Source organism: Alligator sinensis, unplaced genomic scaffold (assembly GCF_000455745.1).
Source record: "Alligator sinensis unplaced genomic scaffold, ASM45574v1 scaffold933_1, whole genome shotgun sequence".
NCBI lineage: Eukaryota > Metazoa > Chordata > Crocodylia > Alligatoridae > Alligator > Alligator sinensis.
In genome coordinates, this window is record NW_005842542.1 from 488,348 (window position 1) to 501,705 (window position 13,358).

Consider the following 13,358-nt stretch of genomic DNA (forward strand, 5'->3'; position numbering starts at 1 on the left):
CACGTACCAGAGGGCGCATAGCACAGGCATTCCCCAGGGACAAGGAGCAGCAGCACAAGGTGTGCCACTGCTTCTTGTCCCCTGGGAAACAAACATCCACACATGTGTGGACATGGCCTGTGTGGTTAACTAGCCCTAATAAGCAGGGAAGAGAGCCCTGAAAACAGGGTTATACTACATCCAGTTCCCAAGCCAGCACATACAGATCTCAGGATATCTAAACAGCATTACTTTATGCTAGGTTGATATACTCTGAATTAAAGACAGGGCAGGGAGGAGGTAGGTATTTTACATAGTACTCTCACACACATAATTCTTGCTTATGCATTTTTGCAAGCTGATGATTTGTTTCTTTGTCCCCTAACATATTTTCCTTGTTTTATATGTAGACTCAGTGCATGTAAGCAGAGAAGCCTGTTAAAGGCACTGATGGAAGGTTTCTAGATGGTGTCTTAGCTGCTGGTGTTTGCTAATTTGAAGACATCTGAACCTGTTTTCTGTTGGTGCTGATAACCCCTGTTAGAAGGGTAATACTTCATGGAAATAAAAGGGTTATTTTTTAAATAGCAACCAAGCATTGGCTACAGCCTGGCTCACACTGTCCAAGTTCCCTTTGGAACAGGGCTCTGATTGCTCCCATAGTTGCTTTTCCTGATCGCAATATGGTAAATAATAATAAGTGACAACTGCAATCCCTTTATTTTAATGTGAGTTTGAAGGAGAAAAAATTGTAATAATTTATTTAAAAGGAAATCTCCTTTCTAAAGGAGAATTGTATATGGCTTTTCCTTCTTTGTTGTCACCTATTCCTACAGTCCTTTTACGAATGGATAATTCTTGTTCTTTTTTCCCCCTACTAGAGATGTTTTGTTTTCCTGTTGGCTGATGCTGTCTGTTCAGTCTATGGAGGATTAACCTACGCGCTGTTGCTAGGTGGCCTTAAGCAAAGAAATAATGCAGATCATAGACTCCTACATTCCTATAGTACATATCTCCCCTCATATTCTGCTGCATGTGTGGCTTCATCTCTGTATGGTGAATATCATGTAAAATCAGGAGATGCTCAGGTCATTTTAGCAAAAACAATGAAGTAGAGCTTTGTAAAATAAACTTTATTTAGTCTTTGAATTTCAAAGTAAATTTTATGACAATTTCCATGCCCAGTCCTTGTCTTTATCCCTTCTCTTGGTTCTCTTCTACGTTTTTCATATTTTTTAAATCTGTTGTTCTGATTTGAGGTTTCAGTCTTGTGATCTACATGGTAGCAAGAAACTTAGGAAGCAGAAATGATGAAAGAAGGAATAAGCCAGTGTGATGGTGTGGAAAAGAACAAGACTAGCGGGTAATAGGGAAGTGAAGCATCCTTTGTTATATCAGTCTGATGATACTACAGATGGAATAATTCAGCTTGGATCAGGGTATCCCATGACAAAGAGAACAGAGAGGACAGAGGGTTTAAGGAAGAGCTGTAAAAATGATTATGGGGCTGACGGGACTGGTTGAAGAGAAATGATCAAAAGTACTAAATACTTAAAATTGTCTTATTAACAGATAAATGAGATATAGCTGTCTACAAATATGTACAATACTACTTGGTATAATGTAGTGTTTTTTCCCCCCAAGGATTTCTGTCCTTAACAATGCAAATGGTAATTAAGTCTTACAGCATCTATACCAGGACATAGGATTATTGGTACTATGAGTGAAACATAGTGTATGTCTATATTACAGTAAGCATTCCCTCTAAGCTGTGTGCTTGCGCAGCTGTGCACAATGAAAAATCATGCCACGCAATAACTTTTTAATGCCATGCACACAGTGGCGTACTGGGGGGCGACGGGGAGGGGGAGGCGGTAGGGAGCCATAGCCCCTGGGTGCTGGACTGGGGGGAATGCCCCCAGCAAGGGGCGCCAATGCTCTCCCCACCACTGCTGGCTTCACATCTGGCCACTCGCCACCTGCCCCAGCCTGACCACAGGCTGCTGCAGGAGGGGAGAAGGGCGGGCACACCGAGATACCCGTGCACTACCAGCCAGGATTGCTCACAGATCGCTAAACCATAGCGGGAACATTGATTACAGCGCTGTGCGGAGAAACCTAAGCTAGCTACCACCATGTATGGACAAACAGGGACAGTAGCTTGGGTACTACAAACGGTCTAGCTGCAGCAACAGTGGCTAATTTACCATGCCAGGAATCTAACTTGGGTATATGTGTTACACTATAGATTACATCATAGATTTACCAGAGCCAGAGAGATGCTTTCATTATGGGGACAAACAAATGGCTTGCAACTGCATGTGGATACGAAAATGGAATCCCTTGTCACTAACCCAACAGTATGGAACATTGCCTTCTAGCTGCTATGATAAAAATGCACTCTTGGCACCAGGCTGGTTCTTCAATATCATGCAGAAATCATTCAATTACATACTTTCTATGAACTAAAAGTAATAATAACTTTTTTTTTCCAGAAGAGCATTCAGTAGTACCTGCCTGTCACAGCTCTGAAAGGCTTTTTGGTCATTGAGGACATCAAGGACTCATTTTCTTACATTTTTCCTTGGCTTGTTGGATTTTTTAAAAACTTTAACCACTATTGTTTGTACCCTTCATTAGCATGATTTATAAAACCTCCTTTGCTCTCCTAGAACCCTGATCAGGGTGGAGCAACCAATTCACAAACAAGGCCTCTTACTGAGATTTCCTGAAATTATTTGTTATTCATGAAATCATTCTGAAGATCTTCTAGAAAATTGGACTTTGCATTAATTGAATATTTTATCTTGGATCCTTATGGTGTAGTTCTGATTGGTCATATAAATCACATGGTATTATTTCTGCTTCTTGGGTGGATAAATGGAGCAGTATTTCAGGTGTGAACACTCACACATGAAAATATAAATGTCAATTTACATGACTATTCATGTAGTCATCTCTAACATTTGTTTGCCATTAACACCTTGCCCAGTAAAACTCCAATCATATGTACAAAGTGGAAAGCAAATAAAAAATAACCACAGATGTGTAAAGTTTAAAACAAATAGTAGAGAAAACATTACTGCTGCTGTTATTTTTATTATTACCTGATTCCTACCTCCAATCAACAGATACTTGATTATGTGACATGGGACTGCAGAATGCTTATTGTAGATACACTTCTTCTTCCTGAGCTTTTGTTTTCAGATTTGTTCACATGTTGAATCTGGCGGTTTGCATTAATAAAATAGGTTTGTCTGAAATGCCCACAGGATTTTTTTCTCCTAGCACAGTGGGGTGGTTTTTTTGTATATACAAAAGACTCTGATGTAAAAATATATACTTTTACAGAGCTCTTGTATCCTTTCTCCTGCAGTTCTTTAGTTCAGTCACCCCAGTGTGTACTCAGCATTCAGCATTGTGGACATCCACAAACTATAGGTACAAAGTCACAAAGTGTGGTAATGGGATCCAGCTGGATATGGACTTGACTGTGCTTTGCAAATACAGATAAAGGAAGGGAATTATCTTTTTGGACATGTAAAATACAAAGGCTAATTCTGGAGAGGAAAGATGCTCTTATAGTCAAGGTAATGGATTGGAATTTGAGAGATGTGCATTCAGTTCCCAGCTGTATTACAGACTTCTATATGACCTTGGGCAAGTCCCCTAACCTCACTGTGTTTTAGGGGTCTATTTGCATAATGGAAAAGGAAAATAAATAAGGATAATATTTCTTCTTTTCTCTTCTCTTCTGGTTATGGAGATTGTTGAAAAGAGGATAAAGCTGAATTGTCTAAAAATGAGACAGGGAATATGTGTACAATGATTTTGGCTTGCAAGAGTAGTTTCTCACGCTTTGGTCATGGGACAGAAGGAAAGGCAATACTGGTATTTTGTTTCTTCCAAGATCTCTTCAGAGATAGCAGGGAGGGTCTCTTTATCAGCAAGAAGCCAATTCCAACAGTCCTGAATTGGCACTTACATAGCCTCTTCCCCAATAGAGCTGTATGACAACTGCCATTATCTTTTGGTCACCTGATTCGTGAGCCAGTGTCACATAGAAGTGTCTATAAATGTAAACTCACATTTTGACACCCTGGTAGACAGCTTAGTCATAAAGTCAAGTGGTTTCTGCCTAGTGCTAAGTTTGGTAATGGCTTTGTGATATGAACAAGTGTCCAACACAGATTAGAATAATTTTTGATAGGCCATAAATAAGCCAACTCATGACAATTAATTTGCGTCATTGCTATAAAAGTTAGAGCAGCAACATGGAAGTAAAGGTCAGTGGGGCTTTTGCCCCTTAGGAACAGTTGAAAATCCCATCATAAAACCTCTCTGTCCCATTGTGAGTTCCCAGCCATAGCTTGTTTCTAGGGAAGTCCTGAAAGTGAAACAAGTCCTTTTCCTCCTACTACCTGTATGAAAGGTAGAGAGCACTCTCTTTCGTGGACTCATTACTGTTGTCTTAAATGTTGAATGTTAGCACAGAGGTAATGCCAGGTAAGCTTAGTCACCTAATAGTTAAATAATATTCTTCTTTATTGGAGCCTTTTGGACAAGACTGCAAAACAATGCTTTGCTGTGCTGGTTGGGACAGGCAGCTCAAAAGAAGAGCTAGCTAAGTTGTGGGCAGCCAACTGGGACAGAATTTGAGGCTGTCTGGGTGGCAATATTTGTAACAAGAAGAGCCTTCTTGACTGCACCCCTCCTTTTGTGCATTTTTTTTCCTTCTGAGTATTGGCAGAGATTTAGTACACTCATTGCACAGGTGTGGCAAGCCTCAGAGCAAGCCAGAAAACTGAAGTGCTTTCTGTAGGAGAAACCTATAAACTGCATCTACCTATCAATTGAGCTAAGTGTCATGAAAGAAAACAAAAGAACTAAAATATCCACTTTGAAGTCTGTAAATATATCCTGGTGCTAACCTAACTCACTTACTGTCCCTAGTAGCCTTTGATCCTCACTACCTCACATTGCATTTTTATATATTTCTCCTAGTGCATTTTTATATTTCATCTGTCTCAACTTTACCATGGCATTTTGTATTTTATATTTTATACTTTTAAACCCTTCAGGAATATACTCCCTGTAGAATGAAGTTACACCCTGGACCATTGTTGAAAACTGCATTGAAATTGTAATTTTAGAGTGATAAAATCTGCTATATTGGGCTGGTCCCCTAAGTAAATGGAGTACGTATGAATCAGTAGATAACCGAATAGCAAAGCAAGAGCCTCTGGCTACTGATTGACAGTAGCCTAGCCAGAGGAATTTACCATCACAAAACTCTACTAGCCATTTTAAGCTAATCAGGCCACCTGAAAACTGCAAGGACAGCCATTGAATCAATCAAGTCCAGGGTGGACTCCCAAAACTGCACCATCGGGCGAAACCCCCAGTGACTGTGACTAACAGCTGTCAAGCACTACTCAAGACACACATGGGACAGCGACCTTCAGACTGGGCAGCCAAGATGATGCTGGGGGATCACACAGGTCTGCCAGAAAGGGACAAAAGTTAGTGAAGTGTGACCCTCAGTGGTGCCCCCTTGTCCAGCACCTGACCTAATGAGACAGAAGAACAAACAGGCAACTGCTTTCTGGAGAAGACATCAATCTGGAGGAAGCCGACCATCACAGCAGACTCCAGCGCCTCAGATACAGTACTATTGCAACAATTGTGTGCATGTGAGTGTGTGTATGTGTGCGTCAATGTGTGTTAAGGTGGCCAGTACCCCTCATAACTCAAAGTTTGCATTTAATACTTTACTGGTAACTTCACATCCTGTACAATAAATTAGAATTCATTATGATCCTGCAAGTTGGTCCTTTGTAACCAACATATGCACTGCAGCTGAATGCTTGTCTTGAGATAAGGGGCTAGGGAACAGTTGCCCTGGTTTTTACGCACCCTAACCACCAGCCCAGGGCAGATGATCTTGAAGAAAATCAGCAATATGATTTCATCCCTTGTTTTACATTTTGAAGCTCTCTGGAAGCTAAGATGCTGGCTACTTCCTTTGTCATTTGCTTTAGGGGAAAACTGAGATGAGCTTGGAGGCTTGTAGCATTCTAATCTTGGGACTGGAAGGCCATCAGCTCTGTCTAGCACTTATTATGAAAGGCTGGGAACGTTGTACACTGCATGACAGACAACTCTTATCTCTGGAGATAGCAGCATAGGAAATAAACCTGAATGGGTCAGGTACAATCCTTCTTAATTTAACTTTTTAGCTATGTTTTTTCAGACATTGAGTAGAAACAAAGAAAAACATGGTTACCCTTCAGATTAAATCAAAGCACATTTGTATTTTCTAAGTCTGTTTCTTTGGTCTGTTTTTGTTTGTTTGTTTTAATGAAAGTACTGTGTACACACTGTGTTGACCTGCAAGTACAGAAATATTTAAAAATTGACCCTATAAATACTGCAGTCCTCCAGAGAGACTGAAGTACTTAGCGACCCATTTCCCATTAAAAGTCAATGGAAATTAGGCACTTAACCTCAGGCCCATTTGAAAATTCCAACAGCTTCAGTTCCTAAAGCCAGATTTGCTGCATTTAGTAAAACATCATAAACAGATAGGAAAGTTGTGGATGTAATTCAAACTCTAAATTTTGAAAAGTTTTCACTGGGTTTGTACTGAATCAGGAACATTTACCCATTGGTTAATTAATGATTACACAGCACTCTGGGAATGAATGCAAAGCTTGATATAAATGTTATATCTTGTTACTATTGATTGTACATAGGATGTGGCTTGTGAAGAGTATGGATGAATAGGTTAATCTTATTCATTATTTATCACAAAGTAACTAGCTTGGTATTTAATGTATCTATTTAGATGGTGCATCCAGCGCTTCTCTGCTGTCTGATTAACATTTTCTTCATAGACGGGAACAATGTTTGCATGCAGCAAAACATCTTATTTAACATGAAGTCTGGTGATGAAACAATCATGTTAATTAGCAAAGCTTAGTTACTCTAGGCCTAATTCTGATCCTGCTCAGTACAGTGTAATTTGTGGGCTGCAGTGGAATTGTTCTTGGTTTGCACTGGTTCAAGTGAGATCAGAATGGGTACACAGGAAGCAAATGCTGCATCCCCCTGTGAATCTGCTCCCTGCAAGGAGGAGCAATGCTGTTAGAATTTCCCTGGCCATAAACCAGTGTTTTAGAGGACTGTAGCCTGAAAAGGGGAGGGATAGTTAATCTGGGCCTAAGGCAAGAAGCTCTGGGTTGTAGCGAAGAGAGCAGCTGGCCAGCTTTTGGACTCCCGTTGCACAACAACCAATATTAATAGGAGACTTTACGGAGGAGAAAAAAAAGCAAAAAAAAAAAAAAGCAGGCTTGTCTTGTGACAGAATGGAAGACAGCGGCTGAGACGCATATTGTTTACTAGGCTGCATTGTCCTCTCCCATGTGACACCCCCATTTGACTTTATACTGCCATTATGAGAACTGGCATCCACCATTTAAAGAGATAATAATAAATTGGAGCTTGGAATTAATGCCTGATGGGTGGACATAAAGAATATGTGGCTGTTATGGTAATCGGTCACATCATGTGCTTTAGATCTCAGCTACCTATTAGATTTTAAGTATGTATCAATAATGGTTTTTTTTAATGTTGAAACATACATGCTATTTTTTAAACTTAATTGCAGGACCTGTTTTAAAGTTAGAATAAAATGCTTTAAGCTTTGGTGAAATGATTTGCAGCTCACCTAAACAGACATAAATCAAAAGCAATTCGTTTACCTAGAAATCAACATGGTTGGAATGGTTTAGGCTAGTGAACATGAGCCTCTCCCTTTCCAGTTGTCTCTTGTTTATCTTTTAGACCTCCAGCATTTCCCATCCCCTTCCTTTCCTGTACTTGCACTGCTGTAAGACTTCCTAGTTTTATACTTCTGCGTCCTGTGTCCCCCGCTGCTCTCATCCTCACCAGACCTATTCTCTGAACAACTCACCTCCCCACTCCTGGTGTTCTTGATCTTCCTTCACCCTTATCCCCTCCCACTGTCCCCAAAGTGCTCCTCCTCCTGCTCGCCTCTTCTTCTCTGATCTCCCTTCCCACTGCTTTGGACCTCTCCCTGCTTCTGTTATGCTGGATGTCCTTAGCATCCCTGCTACTCTGAGCCTCCATACTTACTGCTGCCTACCTTCTCATGGCTCCTACTGCTTGATTTTTCTCCCCCTTGACTCCTGTTGTATGGCCTGCCTCCTGCCCTCCGCAGATTCCTTGCTGGGCCTGCTGATCTGAACCTCTGCCTCTTCCTTTTCTTCTGTTGCACTAAGAAAATAATTAAGAGCCATGTCAGCTATGAGGCAAAGAGCAAGAAAATGGCACCATTTTAAGTACAGCATTGGCACCATTTTATCTTGAGTGATACTTCTCCTGCAGCTGACAGTCAATTCAACTAATAAGCCAGATTTTGTCTTTAAAGAATTAAAAAATGGTCAAATTAAGCTTGTTTCTTAATTGGACATCAGTTCAAAAGCTTATCATTTTTTTTAAATGAGAAAGAGGAAATTTCAGGTATAGCCCTTGCTTCCAAATATCTCTAGCAGGTTTTGTGACCTTAAAAAAGAATCCACACGGCAACAGAGAAATAATGGTGGGAAAACTCGCTGTGTGAGGTAAAGCTATAAAAATGATTCTACACAAAGAGCTGTCAGCTGAAGAAAGTAACAGACTGATTTAAAAAAAATGGAGAAACATTTTTTCTTAATAACCAGCAGAGCATGTATCTCCCCTGATCCTTCTATTAAATGGATTTTATTTATTTTTGTAGGTGTTTTAGTTACCAAAAAATACACATATACTTAAGATTTTCATATGGCAGGACCCCTAACATAACAGTGTGCAGTTAAGGGCTTGAGTGACCTGGGTGTGGATAAGAAATGGGAATGGATGTTACGTAGCCCTGCGTATTGCTGGATAAGGGAATTCTGTTCTCCGTGGGACCCTATATCACCATAGGATCTGAGCACATTTCAGTAGTGCTTGAGCAATGTGGCTAACATGGTCACATATGGTTAATATCTCTTTTGGAAGTTTCTGCGTGCACTTGGGAAATATACAAGGGTATAGGGTTGTGTTTTTGGTGCCTGTTAGTTTGAAGGAACACATTTTGGCACAGTGGCAGGTTAATGAAATGCAAACAGAGTAACAGCAAAGAAACTTATTTTTATTTTGTTGCTTACCATTAGAAAAAGTCTTTGTCTTCTATGTGAAACTGCACTCCCTTTTTTAATATATTTTGAGTTAAATATTTTTTTTGCTAAAGAAAAATAATATCTCTTCAGAATCTTCTTCACCCTCTTCTGTTTTGAGTTAGCTGGCTACAGGCCTGATCATATGGTAAGCAAGGAGCAAGTCTAGTGAAACCGGGCAAATAATACTAAATCATAGGATTTTAAACTGGGCATCAGTGGATCTCATAATGGGGAAATAAAATGCTGCCCTTCCAGAAAACCCCTGAAGACTTTATAGGGATTAAACTGACACAGATCCGTAAAAATGTAATAAGGTTCTATAGAAGCTACTCTAAAATCTTATAGAATTAAATATAGAATTAGGTCTTTTCCCTAGGTTTCTGGAACCATCCCATAGAATTCAATAGCAAGGATATAATTTTCTATTAATTTCTATAGAACTTTTCCACAAGGGTAAATATAAAAGGCCAGGAATAAAGACCAAATGTTCTCTGATGGCCACCCGCTCCAAACCACAGGTTCATTCACATTATTGCACCAATTCAGAGGGGGGACCGTAAATATCTTAATATTAAAAAATTAACTTTCTTCTAAAATGCCCATTTTACAATTGCCTGGTGCCTGACTGCACCAGAGGGGTATATTAATCAGCAGTACCACACAGTATGTCGTGTCTTATTGCTTAATTATATAGTGAAAGGGGACACAGGAAGGAAAGTGAGTAGAAACTGTTAATTTTGTAGTGCAGTATTTGATTCATATTTCAGTGTCCTTTTCTTCCTTCCAGTGGGAAGGAGATGGAGGAGGAGATGGCAACAGCTGCCTGGTCTAAGCCTCCCATTTAATCCAACAGTGCTAGTTACCCCTATAGTCCAAGCATAGGCTTCATGTTAAGCCAAGTGACTTATCTTTTTCTGGGATTTGTTCTGCTCATACTGAGCCACTCTGGCAGTGCAAATGCAGCAAATACTCATTGCTTGTTTCTTTCTAGGGGAGTCCCTATTATGTTTAGAGCTGATGTACCTAATTCTTGCGTTGCTCCTTAGACAGCCCCTAGTGTGTGTGTTGAGGGGGGGAAGGGGGCACCATGTCCGGGCATGCAGAGGGTGTGATCAGAGTATATTGCTCTTCAGTTATCCCCCCTATAGTCAGATACATCCTTGGAAGACTTCCGCCAGTAGATTTTAGAGCAGTTCTGACCTGGGTGAGGTGACTCCATACTAACATGTTAGCTGTTGCCTAGTGCATCTGCTATTGTCTCTCTGTGGCAGAACTGAAATAGTAGTATTACTTGCGGGAATTTTTTAGCAACAAAAGGGCTAGTGTGGACCTGGTCTTCATGGCTAGATACAGCCATTCAAAAAGCCCGAGGCATAATACAAGTTACATGCTTTTCTGTAAATGGCATATTTCAGGTCAGTAGCGAACAGAATATATTGGCCCTTTAGGGGGAGGGGAGGGGGAATCTTAAACGGGGTCCCACCATTTTTAAGCCAGTCTGTGTCTGCCAAATTTCTGTTCTATTTCAGGTATAGACTGGTTTCCAATCACTTATACTGCTAAAAGCATAATGGCTGTACCTGGCCCATGAGACTCACTCTTTCTTTGTATAATACCACAACTTAGAGTGTTTTTCCTAAGGAACGCAAAGTACTTTAGAAAGGTGAATAATTATTGATACCCCTCATTTTGCTCATGAGAAAACAGGCATGGAGAGATTGAGTTCCCCAAGACTATAGCAAACCCATGTCAGAGCAGGTCAGGGAACCGAGGCCTCTTAATTCAGATCCCTGTTTCCAATTGCTTCCTTTTTTTCCATTTATGGGGAATTTCCTAATACACTGGGACCCTTTAAGATATATATAAATAATTAAAAAAAAAAGTATTTTGCTCCAGCTGCAATTTCCCACTGCAGAATAATTTAATAACACAGATTCTGGCAATAGGCTGCTGTTAGGTTGCTGTTCTGAGTACAGCCCAGGTTGTTAACATTTGATTGCTTTTTCGGCAGTGTCTGTCTATGGCATTTCTAAGACACCTATTACTGTGGTATCAAAGCATCTCAGTCCAGCTCCCAGTGGACACATGTGTTTGTCATAAAGCCTCCCACTGCAATGGCACTAAATAACAATCTTGTTAGCATTTTCAGCAGGGGCCAGGATTCAAACAGATCTATCGTATAATCCTAGAGGTGGTTCTCCTGTGTCACCACCATTGAGACTTCTTGACAGGAAGGTGTAAGGACGTTTGCACTGTCACTATGTGTGGTGGACCTTTCCTGTAGGAAAAAAAAAGAGACTTCAGTTTCTGGAGTTTTAATTTTAACCCCATCTCATAAGCACTAAAGAGACTTCCATATTACATGGAATAAAATGAAGACTCCTCCATATCTGAAAGTTATAGATAACATCTAGGTTCACAAAATCATTCAAATAACTACTCTTACTACATGAATGTTAGTATTTAGTCATTATGATATTAGTGAGGAGATAGTGCTTCCTATTATATTCACTTTGATCCATAAAGTGGATTCTTATGTTAGGCCAGGGGCTGGCAACATTTTTGGGCAGAGTGCCAAAAACACCCGCAACCTTGACTTGTAAGATGCTGGCATGTCAGGGGCAGATGGTGGGGGACCCACGACGGGCCCAATCCTTGTTGTGGCAGTGCATCCCCGGCCCTTTCCCTGAGGTGTGTGCGCCAAGCAAAATGCCTTTGCATGCCACACTCTGGCATGCATGTCAGGGGTTACTTACCTCTGTGCTAGGCTATGGCGCCTCATGCTAGGCTATGGTTTCTACTTGTTATGCAGTTGAATTTGGACATGGTACCCATAAGATAGTGTGGCAGTGCACCTTTGGGTGCCTGCCACTTTAAGGGCAGTGTCAGGCAGCTACCAGGTGCTTGATGGTGGCACACATTTTGAAAGCGAGGGATATAAAGGCTGCAGTTTGCTGCTGCCAGCCCAGGCAGAAACATTGCCTGGCTGAGCTGCAGCAGAAACATCTTGAAGGTAGGAGCAGGAGGCTCCTGGTCCTGGACACTGCACCCTGCTGGGGATGGGTAGTCTGCTGGGGCTCCTAGTGGCATGGGAGCCCCCAGAAAATGCCAGGCCAGTTACCTCGCCAGTGAAAGGCAAGGAGGGGCACCTAAAATCCAGCCCCTGCCTTTGGGTGGGCTTTGGAGGCAGTTGTGGGAGTAGTGGGGCCAGGCATGGCAAGCAGAGTGCCACCTGAGCCCAGCAGGGATGTGATATCCCAGAGACCCCAGAGCGGGTAGCGTGGGGAGCATAGAGTAGGGCTGAATAAGGAGTAAGCCTGAAGGGCAGTCCCAGGGGCACGTTGAGCAGGGCCGAATGGGGAGTAAGTCTGAAGGGCAACGTAAGGGCCAGCCAGCCCCGTGAGTAGCTGATTGTGACAATGATAAGACCCCAGGGTGGGGCATGGTGTAGAGGCCCTAGAGGGGGTGTAGTAGGAATCCCATGCGTGGGGAAGAGGCTAAGGCATGGTTGTGGATGCCTGAGGTCGTAGTTTGGGCCAGAGGCTGAGTAGAGGCCTCAGCCAGAGAGTTAGGGGTGAGTCCTGACACTGGTAAGTCCTCCGCTGCAAGGAGGCCGAGAGTGGGATGAAAGAAAGACCTTCAGGGCAAGCACAATGACCTAATGATCCAGGGAGGGAGGGAGAGTCCCTGTGAGACCCTGGAGCACCAGTCATGGTGTAGGTTATGATTACATCATGTGGATGCCATCTGCGAGCCATGGGCTGTGGTGTAAGGGAGGTTCAGAGCCACAGATAGTGCCCCCTGGCATCGGGGCTGGGAATGGGAGGCTTCCTGCATTATAACACCAGTTTATGGAAACAACAAAGTAGTGGCAGGTGAGACTGGGCAGACTGCCCCAGAGAGACAGGTGGGCGGGCTGGCATGAGACCTGGACCTGAGCGTACCCCCTGTCACAGATAGTTTTATAGAGGCTTCTGGGAATCTTTTCATTGCCCTAATTACATACTAACTTCCAAAGTCCATGATGGGCAGGACAGTGGAAAACATCTTCAGCAAATAAATTGTACATTTAATTACTTTTAAGTTTGTTTGCAGCATCCACTGTTTTTACAGAAGCTAGTGGTTCTTAAATAAAAAGCAGCTTCTTTGTAATTG

At 41.9% G+C, this 13,358-nt stretch overlaps 1 protein-coding gene across 1 annotated transcript in view; it reads right to left on the bottom strand.

The window, feature by feature from the left end:
• Positions 1-11,098: 11,098 nt before the first annotated feature.
• The window catches only part of LOC112551651 (microtubule-associated protein 1A-like), an 11,974-nt gene continuing 9,714 nt past the window's right edge, over positions 11,099-13,358 (bottom strand). Inside the window, exon 2 of the transcript XR_003095946.1 lies at positions 11,099-11,481. The gene's annotated coding sequence lies outside the window, so the exon portion shown is untranslated. The remainder of the gene's footprint in view (positions 11,482-13,358) is intronic.